This window comes from Bufo gargarizans, chromosome 9 (genome assembly GCF_014858855.1).
Source record: "Bufo gargarizans isolate SCDJY-AF-19 chromosome 9, ASM1485885v1, whole genome shotgun sequence".
Lineage (NCBI taxonomy): Eukaryota > Metazoa > Chordata > Amphibia > Anura > Bufonidae > Bufo > Bufo gargarizans.
In genome coordinates this window covers 42,297,999-42,311,655 of record NC_058088.1, presented here as the reverse complement: position 1 = coordinate 42,311,655, position 13,657 = coordinate 42,297,999, and positions in this window count along the sequence as shown.

Below are 13,657 nucleotides of genomic sequence, written 5' to 3'. Positions count from 1 at the left end.
ACCTACTTCTTCTGAGTACGGCGATACCACATGTGTGACACTTTTTTGCAGCCTAGGTGCGCAAAGTGTCCCAAATTCCAATGAGTACATTTAGGATTTCACAGGGCATTTTTTACGCATTTGGATTCCAAACTACTTCTCATGCTTTAGGGCCCCTAAAATGCCAGGGCAGTATAAATACCACACAAGTGACCTGATTTTGGAAAGAAGGCGTCCCAAGGTATTTCGTGAGAGGCATGGCGAGTTCATGTAAAATTTTATTTTTGGTCACAAGTTAGAGGAAAGTGAGACTTTGTAAGAGAAAAAAAATAAAAAATTATCATTTTCTGCTAATTTGTGTCACAAAAAATATATTCTAGAAACTCGCCATGCACCTCACGGAATACCTTGGGGTGTCTTCTTTCCAAAATGGGGTCACATGTGGGGTATTTATACTGCCCTGGCATTTTAGGGGCCCTAAAGCGTGAGAAGTCTTGAATCCAAATGTCTAAAAATGCCCTCCTAAAAGGTACTCATTGGAATTTGGGCCCCTTTGTGCACCTAGGCTGCAAAAAAGTGTCACACATGTGGTATCGCCATTCTCAGGAGAAGTAGGGCAATGTGTTTTGGGGTGTCTTTTTACATATACCCATGCTGGGTGAGAGAAATGTAAATTGACAACTTTGTATAAAAAAATGGGAAAAGTTGTCATTTACAGAGATATTTCTCTCTCCTAGCATGGGTATATATAAAAATACACCCCAAAACACATTGCACTACTTCTTCTGAGTACGGCGATACCACATTGTGTGACACTTTTTTGCAGCCTAGGTGCGCAAAGGGGCCCAAATTCCAATAAGTACCTTTAGGATTTCACAGGGCATTTTTTACGCATTTCGATTCCAAACTACTTCTCACGCTTTAGGGCCCCTAAAATGCCAAGGCAGTATAAAACCCCCACAAGTGACCCCATTTTGGAAAGAAGACACCCCAAAGTATTTTGTAAGGGGCATGGCGAGTTCATGTAAAATTTTATTTTTTGTCACAAGTTAGTGGAATATGAGACTTTGTAAGAGAAAAATAAATAAAAATTAATCATTTTCCGCTAACTTCAGGCAAAAAAAAAATATTCTAGGAACTCGCCATGCCCCTCATGGAATACCTTGGGGTGTCTTCTTTGCAAAATGGGGTCACTTGTAGGGTATTTATACTGCCCTGGCATTTTAGGGGGCCCTAAAGCGTGACAAGTAGTTTGGAATCCAAATGCTTTAAAAAATGCCCTGTGAAATCCTAAAGGTACTCATTGGGATTTGGGCCCCTTTGTGCACCTAGGCTGCAAAAAAGTGTCACACATGTGGTATCGCCGTACTCAGGAGAAGTAGGGCAATGTGTTTTGGGGTGTATTTTTACATATACCCATACTGTGTGTGAATAATATCTCTGTAAATGACAACTTTAAAAAAAAATGTATACAAAGTTGTCAATTTACAGAGATATTTCTCTCATCCAGCATGGGTATATGTAAAAATACACCCCAAATCACATTGCCCTACTTCTCCTGAGTACAGCGATACCACATGTGTGACACTTTTTTGCAGCCTAGGTGCGTAAAGGGGCCGAAAGTCCAACGAGTACCTTTAGGCTTTACAGGGTTGCTCACAATTTAGCCCCGCCCAAAATGCCAGAACACACCCCACAAATGACCCCATTTCGGAAAGTAGGCACCCCAAGGTATTCACTGAGGGGCATAGTGAGTCCGTGGGAGATTCTTTTTTTTTGCCAGAAGTTAGCAGAAATAAAAACTTTCTTATTTTTTTTTTTCTCAGAAAGTGTAATTTTCCGCTAACTTGTAAAAAAAAATTAAATCATACACCATGCCCCTCCGCGAATACTTTGGGGTGTCTTCTTTCTAAAATGTGGTCATTTGGGGGGAAATTTATACTATCCTGGCATTCTAGCACCTCAAGAAACATGACAGGTGCTCAGAAAGTCAGAGCTGCTTCAAAATGCGGAAATTCACATTTTTGTACCGTAGTTTGTAAACGCTATAACTTTTGCGCAAACCAATAAAAATACACTTATTGGAATTTTTTTTATCAAAGACATGTAGCACAATAAATTCTGACACAAACTTGTATAGAAATGTGTAACATCCCAGAGTTATGTTACCAAACTCTTTTTCCCTGCTACCATATGTTAAGTGTAATTATATTGTCATTGATGTCATTTTATGTATTTCTAGGCCTGTTTCATATATCATGCTGTAATTTCCCTGTACACCAGAAGGTGGCAGCAATGTGTGATCAGGACCATAGCCAGTTTAGTATTGCATTCCAGTTTTAGCTCCCCCCTCTGTGAGCAGAAGTGGGCTGGTCCCATGTCCTGACTCATGGGGAGGAGAAGGAAGTTCTAAGTCGGTGTACCAGTCATCCCGGCTAGGGGAAGGCTGTGTTAGTAGGAGCTCTCAGAAAATAGGGATCCCAAGTCAGGACCCTGAGAACCTTCCCAGCCTGAGCCATCAGCCTCAGCTGGTTGACAAGAAAGCAGCCACCTCCAGCCTCCAGGAAGAAGCGTTTCCCTGTGAGCCAAGCTGTGAGTACATATCCAGAGTCCAGGAGAAGCCCAAATTCCTCCTCAGTTAGTCAGGCCCATTACAAGCAGAAGACAGACAGAGCAGAAGATAAATACCTGCCAGATTCTCCAGGCACATAATATAGGAGCAGAAGAGATATAAATCCCTGCCATACATTGCCAATACCTGCTGGGACCTAAAGGACTACTGCTGTAACTCATGTGGATTGATGCTGCATTAAGTAAAGACAAGTTGGATTATATCTCCAGTCTGGATCTCATTTACTGCTACCAAAGTTCCTCAAATACTCCTATTAACAATACTAATTTTATTGCAACTGAGCCAGGATCCAGGAGTCCAGCCGTACCAAGGTAGGGGACACCGTTGACACCATACCTACTATACATTATCCACCTCTGGCATTCCTTACCTGGTACGTGAGTTATAACATCTTAAAGGGCCCTGCAACAGTACCCTGCGCACAATGCAATTGGCGTCACGAACAAACCATAGACTTATGTACATCTATCCTGACCCACTGCATAGTTGGCCACCGTACCACGGTCCTGTCGCTCTATTGCATAAGTGGCGTCACAGACAGGATCGGATTGAATTGTGTGCCTATCCCTGTCCAACAGAACCGGATACGATTGTGTACAGAACCGGATCTAATCACATGTTTAACAGTATTGCAAGACTTACAGATTGTGCAGAAAACCCTGAAAAGTTACTTTATTGCCGTATTGCTGTGCCAGAAAGCGCTAAACGTGCTCTCCAGCATTCCAAGGGTTAATTCGCCATATTCGTAAAATGGTGCTTCTTCTTCATACCCAGAAGCGGGGAAAGACAAGAACGCCCTCTCAAGAGCGCGAAAATGCCGAATACGCCCCCCAGATGCGGGAAAACTTACTAACGCCCCTCCAAGAGCGCGAAGATGTCGAATACACCCCCCTAGAAGTGGGAAAGACTGCCCCCAGTGAAATTTCTATTGTGACTCGAGGGAATAAAGACTCCTCCCTCTGGGCTCCACCCTCATATCCAGCGGTTCGCTTATTCGAGGAGGCAGAGAAGATGGTGTACCCTCGTCCCAAGTGGAACCAAATGTCCATTGGAGGAGAGACAGTCTATGAAGAGTACCCGCTGGAGATTCAGGTCGCCAAGTTACTAAAGAGACGCGGTCCCTCGATCTTTGCTACCAACCCGGAGGCAGTGGATCCCTCTATGACCAAAGAACCAGTGCCGCCTACCTTGGCCAGAGCCCTTGATGTACCGGAGAAGGCCGCTGCTGATGTCCCGGTCCCTGCGGATTAAGACCAGAACTTAATCGAGTTCCTGGAGGCTGTGGATCCCTCCGCCGCGTCAAGTGCCACTGCGGAAGGCGACGCACCAGTCAAGATGGACGCTGACGTCGTACCTGCTCCCGCGGAAGACGCTGCTGACGTCGCTGCATCAGCCATTGAAAAGTCTGCACCACAGATGGAGATGGCCCCCGATGATGGCAATCAGGAGGCACCGGAACCGGCCGCCCGACCGCAGCAACAGGTAGGAGCTGCTACGCTCCCTGAGGCCCCGGCCCGGTCCGCATCCACCCCTGCACCGCATCCTGCGGCCCCTGAAACTGCCACCAGGCCTAGACCTGCTCCACGAAAGTCACCTTCTGGTCCGGCGGAGGCGACTGGCGTTTCCACTCCGCCGCCCAGCTCCACTCCCGTCCATCCAGGGAGCCTGAACCCTGAAGTGACCCATGAAATAACCGCTTTTGCCAAGACGGCCTGGGAGCACAAGTCTGCCGTCGAGGAATAGGTGAAGCAGGTTGTGGATGACCCCCAGACAGGGGATCCCAAACTAGTCCGACGGACCGGAACCGTCCTGTGGTTCTCGGTAGAACGGGGAGTGGGGTTCCTACAGGACAACTACTCTGGGACTGAAATTTTCGTGGGCCGGCGCTCTGTAAAACGTCCCTACCTGCCGCAGGCCCGTCACAAATTATACGTGGGAGATCAGGTGGAGTACACCCCCATCCGCTCCGTACAGGGCCCTTTTGCTGCTGGCGTAACCCTGTTGGACAAGCCACTCACCCCTGCCGTTACCGCAGAGACCTGGCAGGAGGAACCAGGCTCTGCGGGCAAGGTGAGATGTTTGCAGGAGGCTCCTGATGGCAGGCTACGTTTCAGGGAGCAACCCCAACCAGAGCCTGCACCTCTGATCCCTGACCTGGCCGCACCACCAACCCTGAGGGTTGGACAGATCAACAATTCCGTCCTAACCTTTAACCCCAAAGTGCAGCCATACGTTCTGCCATGGAAGCAGCCCCAGACACCTGCTGCGTCCCTGCCTGAGCCCCTTTAGCCAGAGGTTCTGAGCCCCTCTGTACTGGCTAGGGATCCCGGATTACAACAGGTTACAGCTGCGTTTTCCAGGTTGTCAGCACAGCCATCGTCTACAGCTACCACCAGAGGGCAGTGGCGTACCACAACTGCCGCTACTGATGTAGTGTCCCACTAGGTAGGAATGGGCACTACACAAGGGTCAATTGGGTCACGTGTTACTTCTGCTCACAAGGGACAGTGATGTTATATTCCTATATGCCCTTAATGTGTTTTTACATGCGTCGGGTTCCCCTGTTACATGCTTAGCAGGCCTATTGGAGTGTAGTTAGACATCCTAGACACTAGAGGGAGATAGGGAGCCCCTAGTATAAATGTCCAGGCCCAGACAGCGAGGGGTTAGGTCATAGTCAGGAGTCTGTGGAGACAGAAGTGAGAAGGCACCAGCCAGAGATATGCTGAGGGCCTCCTCCTGACATGCAGCTAGATAGTCCTGGTTTCTAGTTGACACCAGGAGGCTAGTGAAGGAGTACAGCCTGCCTGGAGACCAGTAATCCTACAACCACAGAAGAAGTAACCCCAGTAGTAGGAATCAACCTCCTGGGAGAAACCTGCAGCATCCCTCACAACAGGAACAATACAACCAGCTCAGATAAGTAAGCTGATGGGCAGAGGTACTATAAAATAGAAGCAAGGGTCAATACGGGAGGAAGAATCATTACCAAGGATTAAAGCCAGCATTTAGGCATCAGGGCCTTGGGATCCAGCCAGCTAGGATAGCTGAGGGGATAGAGAAGCCTGTGAAGCATTAACTGTTTACCCTCCAAGTATCTTGCAAGATAAATACCTGCCATATAGAGAAGTAAACCTGCTTGTGAATGACATGATTCAAGGGACTGCATAAGCAACTGTCTGTATAAAGTTGGACTGTTTTCCAAGTAAAAGCAACGTTTGGTTCACTATACTACCTGTGTACCTCCATTACTACTGCTATAAACCGGTGTGCCACCGTTACAGGCACTGGCGTCACGATCCTTAAAGGGCTTCTGTCACCCCACTAAACCATTTTTTTATTTTTTTTTTGGTTTACTTATAATCCCTATAGTGCGATTTCTGCATACATAAGCTAAATAATCATTTCGGTTCAGTAGAATTTCTTAAAAACGTAATTTTAAAATATGCAAATTACCTTGCTACCAGCAAGTAGAGCGGCTACTTGCTGGTAGCAGCCGCATCCTCCGATCCTAAAGACGCCCCCTCCGCATGTTGATTGACAGGGCCAGGGAACGGGATCGAGGATGCGGCTGCTACCAGCAAGTAGCCGCCCTACTTGCTTGTAGCAAGGTAATTTGCATATTTTAAAATTACGTTTTTAACAAATTCTACTGAACCGAAATGATGGCACTTATTATTTACAGACACATGGGACTGCGATGGGCACGGTTTGTGCACCGAGTTTTTCAAATTTATTTTTAGGATGGTGGGAGGATAGGCACGTATTCACAGAGGATAATACACAGTACACAGATTTAATTTCATATTTGGGGTCGATTCATAGATGACATCCTGATCTTCTGGGATGGGACACAGACCGAATTCAACCATTTCACGGAAAAATTTTATAATAACAACTTGGGCCTCAAATTTACTAGTGAGATCCATAAAGAGAGTATTAGCTTCCTGGATTTGAAAATCATACTTGATGGTAGTGGAAGGATAAAAACAGAGATATATAGGAAGCCCACATCCACAAATAGTATCCTACACTGGCAGAGCTTCCATCCACAGCCATTAAAAGAAGGGATACCCATAGGTCAGTACCTAAGGGCAAGACGTAACTGTTCTGATGATGAAGCCTTCCAAAAAGAATGTGAGACACTGTATTCTCGGTTCCAGATGAGGGGCTACCCGAAGAAAGTATTACACCGAGCCTATAACAGAGCACGGAACACGGAGAGGGACAATCTTTTAGTGGAAAAACAAGGAATGGGAGAGAAAGTGATTAGGTGTATAGGAACCTTTGATGTTCAAAACAGGCGAGTGTATGAGATCATGAAGAAACACTGGCATATCCTGAAATCAGATAAAGATCTAGTTCAGATCCTCCCTAAAAGCCCCAGCATCACATCTAGACGAGGAACCAACTTGAAAGAAATAGTAGTAAGGAGTCATTTTCAAAGAAGCTCGTCAAAAAAAGAAACCTGGCTCAAAACCACAGGTTCATATCCGTGTGGAGCATGTAGCTTTTGTAAATATATGATTCCTAAGAAAGAATTTGTGAACTCAGTGGACGGGAGAGGAGAGTGTACAAGATCAGAGAGTATATGAACTGTAGGAGCACGGGCTTAGTATATGGCATACAATGTGAGTGCAATATGCTATATATAGGGAAGACTATCCAAGAACTTAGGAGGAGACTATCAAAACACTTTAGCGTTCTGAACACCAATGAGGAGACACCATTGTCTAGACATCTGCTGAGGTTTCATAATGGTCAAACCACAGGCTTAAAGATCTGGGGAATACAAAAAATAAGGCCCAGCCCGAGACAAGGTGGCATTGACAAGAAATTACAAAAAGAGGAAACAAGGTGGATATACCGCCTTCACTCTTTGGCACCTAATGGTATAAATGAAGGATTTACGTTCGCTCCTTTTTTGTAAATTGGAGATTATAGCATGAAAAACAAATAATGAAATAAAGATAGAAAATATTATAGTGAGGAAATATTCTAGAGAACAAAGGAAAAAAGAAAAGAAATAATGAGAATCTAATAATGAAGGGAAAAAATAATGGAATTTAAATATGTATAAAAAGTTAATGTTGACAATAAGTCAAAAAATTTCTTATGATAACTAACCAGAAGAGGATGGGCGGACAAGGTGGGACATGTCGGCAAGATAATATCTGTAAGGCAAAGAAATAAGGGATGAGGTTAGTATTAAAATCAAAAATTGGACATCTAAAATGACCAAGACACAGGACCCCCGAGACATAAGATGAGAAGAAGCGTCCACAGCAAGAATGTGAAGAAGAATAAATGAAAAAAGAACAAGAAGAAGACTGGCCTCTAAAAGATAAATAAAAGAATATAGAACTATATTATACACATAATATGGAAAATTAAAGGGAACTGTAATAGAAGGGATAATTAATCACTAGATAATTTCAAAAAATAAAAATATACAAGTAGTAAAAAATAAAGATAAAAATATGCATATAAAAACACAAATAATAAAAATAAAATAAAAAATATTAAAAAATAAAAAATATATAAAAATTGAATAAATAATAAATTAATAATAAAAAATAATAGATAATTCACTAGCAATAAGATATAAAAATAAAAAAGAAAAGAAAAAAGAAAAGGAAAGATATAATCATATATAATTGTAGAATATGGTAGAGTGCTAGAAATTTAATGTATAAAAAATAAAAATAAAAATCTTTTATAAAGTAATATTATGTAATATAGATGATAAGTACAATATATACAATGAGAATATAATGGGGCCAGCTAAAATATATATATATATATATATATATATATAGATATAGATATAGTAATCAGAGAGTTGGAAAATAGTGGAGCATGTGACATTCTTTCAAGCAGGGACACATGCGTAGTGATAATAGTAAACGAAACATCGTTAGTGAGAATACATGAGGAAGCGATCCGGAATGGTTCTAAGTCCAGGCGCACGCGCATTCAGAAGACGCGATGTGATGAGGTCATTGTAGGGAGTCGGATGCTGGGAGCCGGCCGGAGGGAGGAAACCGAGACGTCAGAGGTAAGAGACAGTACGTCATCATTGAGGGCCGTACCGCGTCACCAGAAGGTACCCTCTGATTGGCCGAGCGATCCTCACACAGAGGAGGAGTAAGTTCCAATTTGCCCGCTGGATTCCGCCCACACAAACAGAGGGTTTAAAGGTTCGGGACCCGCCCCCCGGCTTACAAACTGCATTTTCTCCTGTAGGGAAGCAGTAGCCAAATTTTAGTTCAAGATCTGTGAGATAGGGAACATAGATAAGAGACGCACACAGCTAAATATACAGCTGAGACAAATACAAACCAAGTTGGATAGAGAAGTAGAGGTAGGAGGGATACCTGAGAAGTATCAGGCACCTCCAGAATAGGCTGTATATTGGCATGAAGTATAAAATACAGAATCCCACTCCAGATCCTGAGGAATTTTAATTGTGTGTTTTTCATTGTATTAACAGGACATTTTAATGAAGTTATAATAAAAGTATACGTTTTACTTAATCAGTCAGAGAGGAATTAAGGGCCACAGAAGGTCCTAGAGACCTTTGAAATTTTTCTACTTCTCCTTCACTGTCGCATGCCTGCCCAGGGTCCTCTTCCAAACAGTGGGTAACCCTCGATTGCCCATAACCGTGACCTCACTTCGCAATACCCTGCAGGTCTGGCGTGCTGCATAAATTGGCGTCACGAACAGGATTTACGGATTATTCCTGCGCCATTGTGGAATACAAAAACTGTGTGCCATTATTTGCCTAAAAAGTGACTAAGCCCTATTGTTTTATTGAAAATTGCTGGGCCAAAGAGAACTGTAATAATTTGCGGTGTGAAGATTATATTGCATGGACTGTTTGCTGTTTGTTTAAGCCACCGCTTGCTGTCAGTGAATAGACAGCGCTTTACTCAAAGATGGCCGCTTAACCTGACTGGATTACAAGTGCGCCTCGTTGTACCCGTTTGGAGCGAAAAAGGACAAGGTGAAGTTACCGCCCAGCCAGCAAGGAGGAAAAACGCCGCCCTGTCTGGAAAAAGGTACCGCCTACCTGAATCCTGGAGCTGCGAGAGGCCGCGCCTACCTGCTGACGCTGTGCGTAGGACTCCCAGCGGACGTAGCCACGCATCTCGCGAGACTTGGAGTGAGCACCGCCAGAGTAAGTACTAACTTTACCCTTTACTGGCCCCCTTCCGATTACTATACCGGAACGTTCCCGACTCCTGCCAGCGTACTGGAGAGGGTTCCCCACTAGCTACCAGAGACTCGACCGGAAAAAGACCTGACATTCTCGCTCCGGTCTGCTCCGCTGTCATTTAAAGGGCCATACCCATCTAGTAGCGCTATGTCCGCACCCGAAGAAACAGTGCAGGTGGCCCCAGTCGTGCCTTCTGAAGTGCCCGCAACCGAAAATAGGGCACCTGCCGCCACAGAAGCATCAAGCCTGATGCCACTAACCATGCTGTATTATTTTGGGGCCCCCTGGTTCCCACGATATTCAGGGGAAGCCCATAAGTTAAAGGACTTCAGAGACCAGATACTGGCCTTGTTCCGGCTCTACCCTATATCTGCTGAACAACAAATGGAGATCCTCCTAGCTCAGCTAGAAGGGGCCGCCCGCAGGGAAGTAATGTTATGGCCCCGTTCTGAAAAGAGTAGCCTGGAGCAGATTTTTGATCGCCTCGGCCCCACATTTGAGGCCAGAACGGTGTCCGAAGTTAAAATGCGATTCTTCAGCAGAAAGCAGCAACCTGGGGAGTCGCTCCACGATTTTGCTCTGTCCTTGCAAGAGACCCTGAGGGCTGGGGTCCAGGTGGATCCCAAAGAGGCTGAGGATCAGGACAGGACTCTTAGAGAACAGTTCATTGCGGGTATAAGTACTGAGCATTTAAAGGGCCAGCTGCGGATGTTGTCAGCTCAACACCTCCATTGTACATTTTTGGACTTTAAAGAACTGGCCATCAGTATACTAGGCCAGAACCCTGCCGCAGTGCCAGCAGCCTCCCCTGGACCTCAGGCTTGTCACCCAAAGACTGTCAATGTGGGGCCCGCTGGAGTCAGTCAGGCCACTCAGGCTCCAGTCACGGATGTAGTGGCAGCACTAATGGAGCAAGTGAACCATCTCACTCTAAGCTTAGAGAAAGTATGCAAGAAAATAGGAGTGGGAGAGACCATTGTTACTGGAAGATGAAGGCCCTTTTCCTCCAAGACTCCCACCTGCATATAGGGATGTATATCCAAAAGAACCTGATGGGCGACCGAGTTACCTGTCTAGAAGTAGAAAGCAGCCTGTTTGCCACTATTGTAAGAAATATGGATATACTGAATCAATGTGCTGGCAGTTAAACGACTAACCCCTGAGGCAGAGAACCGCCCCTCGGGAGGTAGAACAGTAGGTCCAAAGGATCCAAGCTGGATGCCTAAATATGTAGGATCCCATCCAAAAATTAAAATATGTATCAACGGGATACCCTTTGAACCCCTGCTGGATACTGGGTCACAGGTCACCACCATTTAACGACCTGCCTTTGACAAGTTCTGGGATCCAAGTCTCCTCACCCAGCCACCAGAGTCCTGGCTAGATATCATTGCCAGCAACGGTAAGCCAGTGAAAGTCCATAGGTATTGGGAACCTACTCTTCAGGTGGGAGAAGCCACCCTGCCACAGCAAGGCGTGATTGTGGTACAAGCAGGAGATAAAGGAGGACACCCTGTGATCCTATGGACTAATGTCCTTAAAAATTGTTACTCCAAAGTGCTTGAAGCATTGAATCAAACTATATCTTCAGCCTCGCCTGCTTCCAGAAGAGTCATTCAAAAGACTATCAACGTGCTGTGTGCTCAACAAAGGTTCGCCAACAAAAAAGGAGAAATTTGTACTGTCAAGATCCGGGATAACCGGCCGGTAATTCTGCCTCCAAATTCCCAGATTATCCTGTGGTGCCATGCGGTGTTAGGGGTTCAGGGCCAGGACTATCAAGCCCTAGTGGAACCTATTCCCATTGAGAATCATCCCTTTATACTCACCGCCAAGAGCCTGGTGACCGTGTCTCGAGGTAAAGTGCCTGTCCGTTTAATTGACTTTGGTAATCACCCCGTTACTCTTTTTAAACACTGCCCCGTTGCTCAGCTTTTCCAGGTGTCTTTCCAGGATGTGATCCGTCTGCCTGCCACGGAGGCGTTCCAGACCATACAGAGCAGCAGCACCACCGTCAGCACCCCTACAACATCCTGGTGGGAAGAACTTCATGTGGGGAACGAATCCACCCCGAAGGAGCAAATAGAGGGAGTTCTAAATCTGGTGAAAGAGCATCACAAGGCATTCAGCAAGCACTCCACGGACTACGGAGAGGTCAGTGTAATTAAACACACCATACCTACTGGCTCTCATCCTCCTATCAAGGAGAGACACAGGCCCATACCGCCTACTACCTATCAGTCTGTGAAAGAGATGATACAAGAGATGAAAGACTAATATAATCCGGGACAGTCATAGTCCCTGGGCTGCGCCCCTAGTTCTTGTCCGAAAAAAAGATGGCAGCATAAGGTTCTGCGTGGCTTACAGAAAAATCAATCAAATCACCCACAAAGATGCATATCCATTGCCACGCATTGAGGAGTCCTTGACTGCCCTGGGGTCATCAGCCTATTTCTCTAGCTTGGACTTAACTAGTGGGTACTGGCAAGTACCCATGGCCCCAGAAGATCGAGAAAAGACTGCTTTCACTACACCTATGGGCCTGTTTGAATTCAATTATATGCCGTTTGGACGCTCCAGGGACATTCCAGCGGCTGATGGAGCGTTGATTAGGCCATAGAAATTTTGAGACTGTACTTCTATACCTGGATGACGTCATTATATACTCCAAGACGTATGAGGACCATTTAAAACACCTGGCTGAAGTGTTTCAAGTTCTTACTAAATATGGCCTCAAAATCAAGCCATCCAAATGCCACCTGCTGAAACCAGCGGTAAAATACCTAGGGCACTTTGTCAGTGCCGAAGGAGTACAGCCTGATCCTGATAAACCTGCTGCTGTCCGCAATTGGCCTACTCCTACCACCGTGAAGGAGGTGAGAAGAGCCCAAAAACTCCTATTCCTGTTGAATGGAATGAAGAACGGAAAATTGCCTTTCAGCTCCTAAAGAAGAAGCTGACCGAACCCCCTGCTCTGGGTTACCCAGATTATCAGCAGCCGTTCCACCTCTACACAGATGCCAGTAAAAGAGGCCTGGGGGCTGTGTTGGCTCAAGTGCAAGATAACAAAGAGAGGGTAATTGCCTACGCCAGCAGATCCCTGAAGAGAGCTGAGAAGAACGATCAGAACTACAGTTCCTTCAAGTTGGAGTTTCTTGTCTTAGTGTGGACTGTGACTGAAAAGTTTAAAGACTATCTCGCTGCCACACCATTTGTTGCCTTTACGGACAATAACCCCCTGGCGCATCTGAATACAGCCAAATTAGGGGCACTGGAGCAAAGATGGGCCTCCCGCCTTGCAAACTATTACTTCACTGTGAAATACCGGGCAGGCCGCTCCAACGAGAACTCTGATGCCCTGTCGTGGCTTCCCACTACAGAAGCCCCAGATGAACCAAAGGATGCCTGGGAAGAAGTGGAAAGGCCAGCGTTCTACAATAAATTTGCCCAGCAGGATAATATCTGCACTGAAAACCTCTCTGCTACTGATCCTCCCTCATCAGATATTCCTGAGTCCAGAGGTGACCAAGAAAGGTGGATTAAGCTCCAGTCCGAAAGTAGAGTCCTTGGTGAACTGCTCGACTTCCTTACCAGTGGGAAAACCCCTGAGAAAATCCGCAGGAAGAGTGCAGACCCAGAACTAGCGAGACTGTGGAGACATCGCCACCAACTATTCCTTCAAAGAGGCCTGTTGCTCAGAAGGAGTCTGAATCCAGTGTCCTGTGATAGGATATATTAAATCCTCATACCACGTCGAGATGCCAGTCTGGTGTTAGAAATGTGCCGAGAATGCACTGCCTGTGCTGTGGGGTGAACTGAACGCC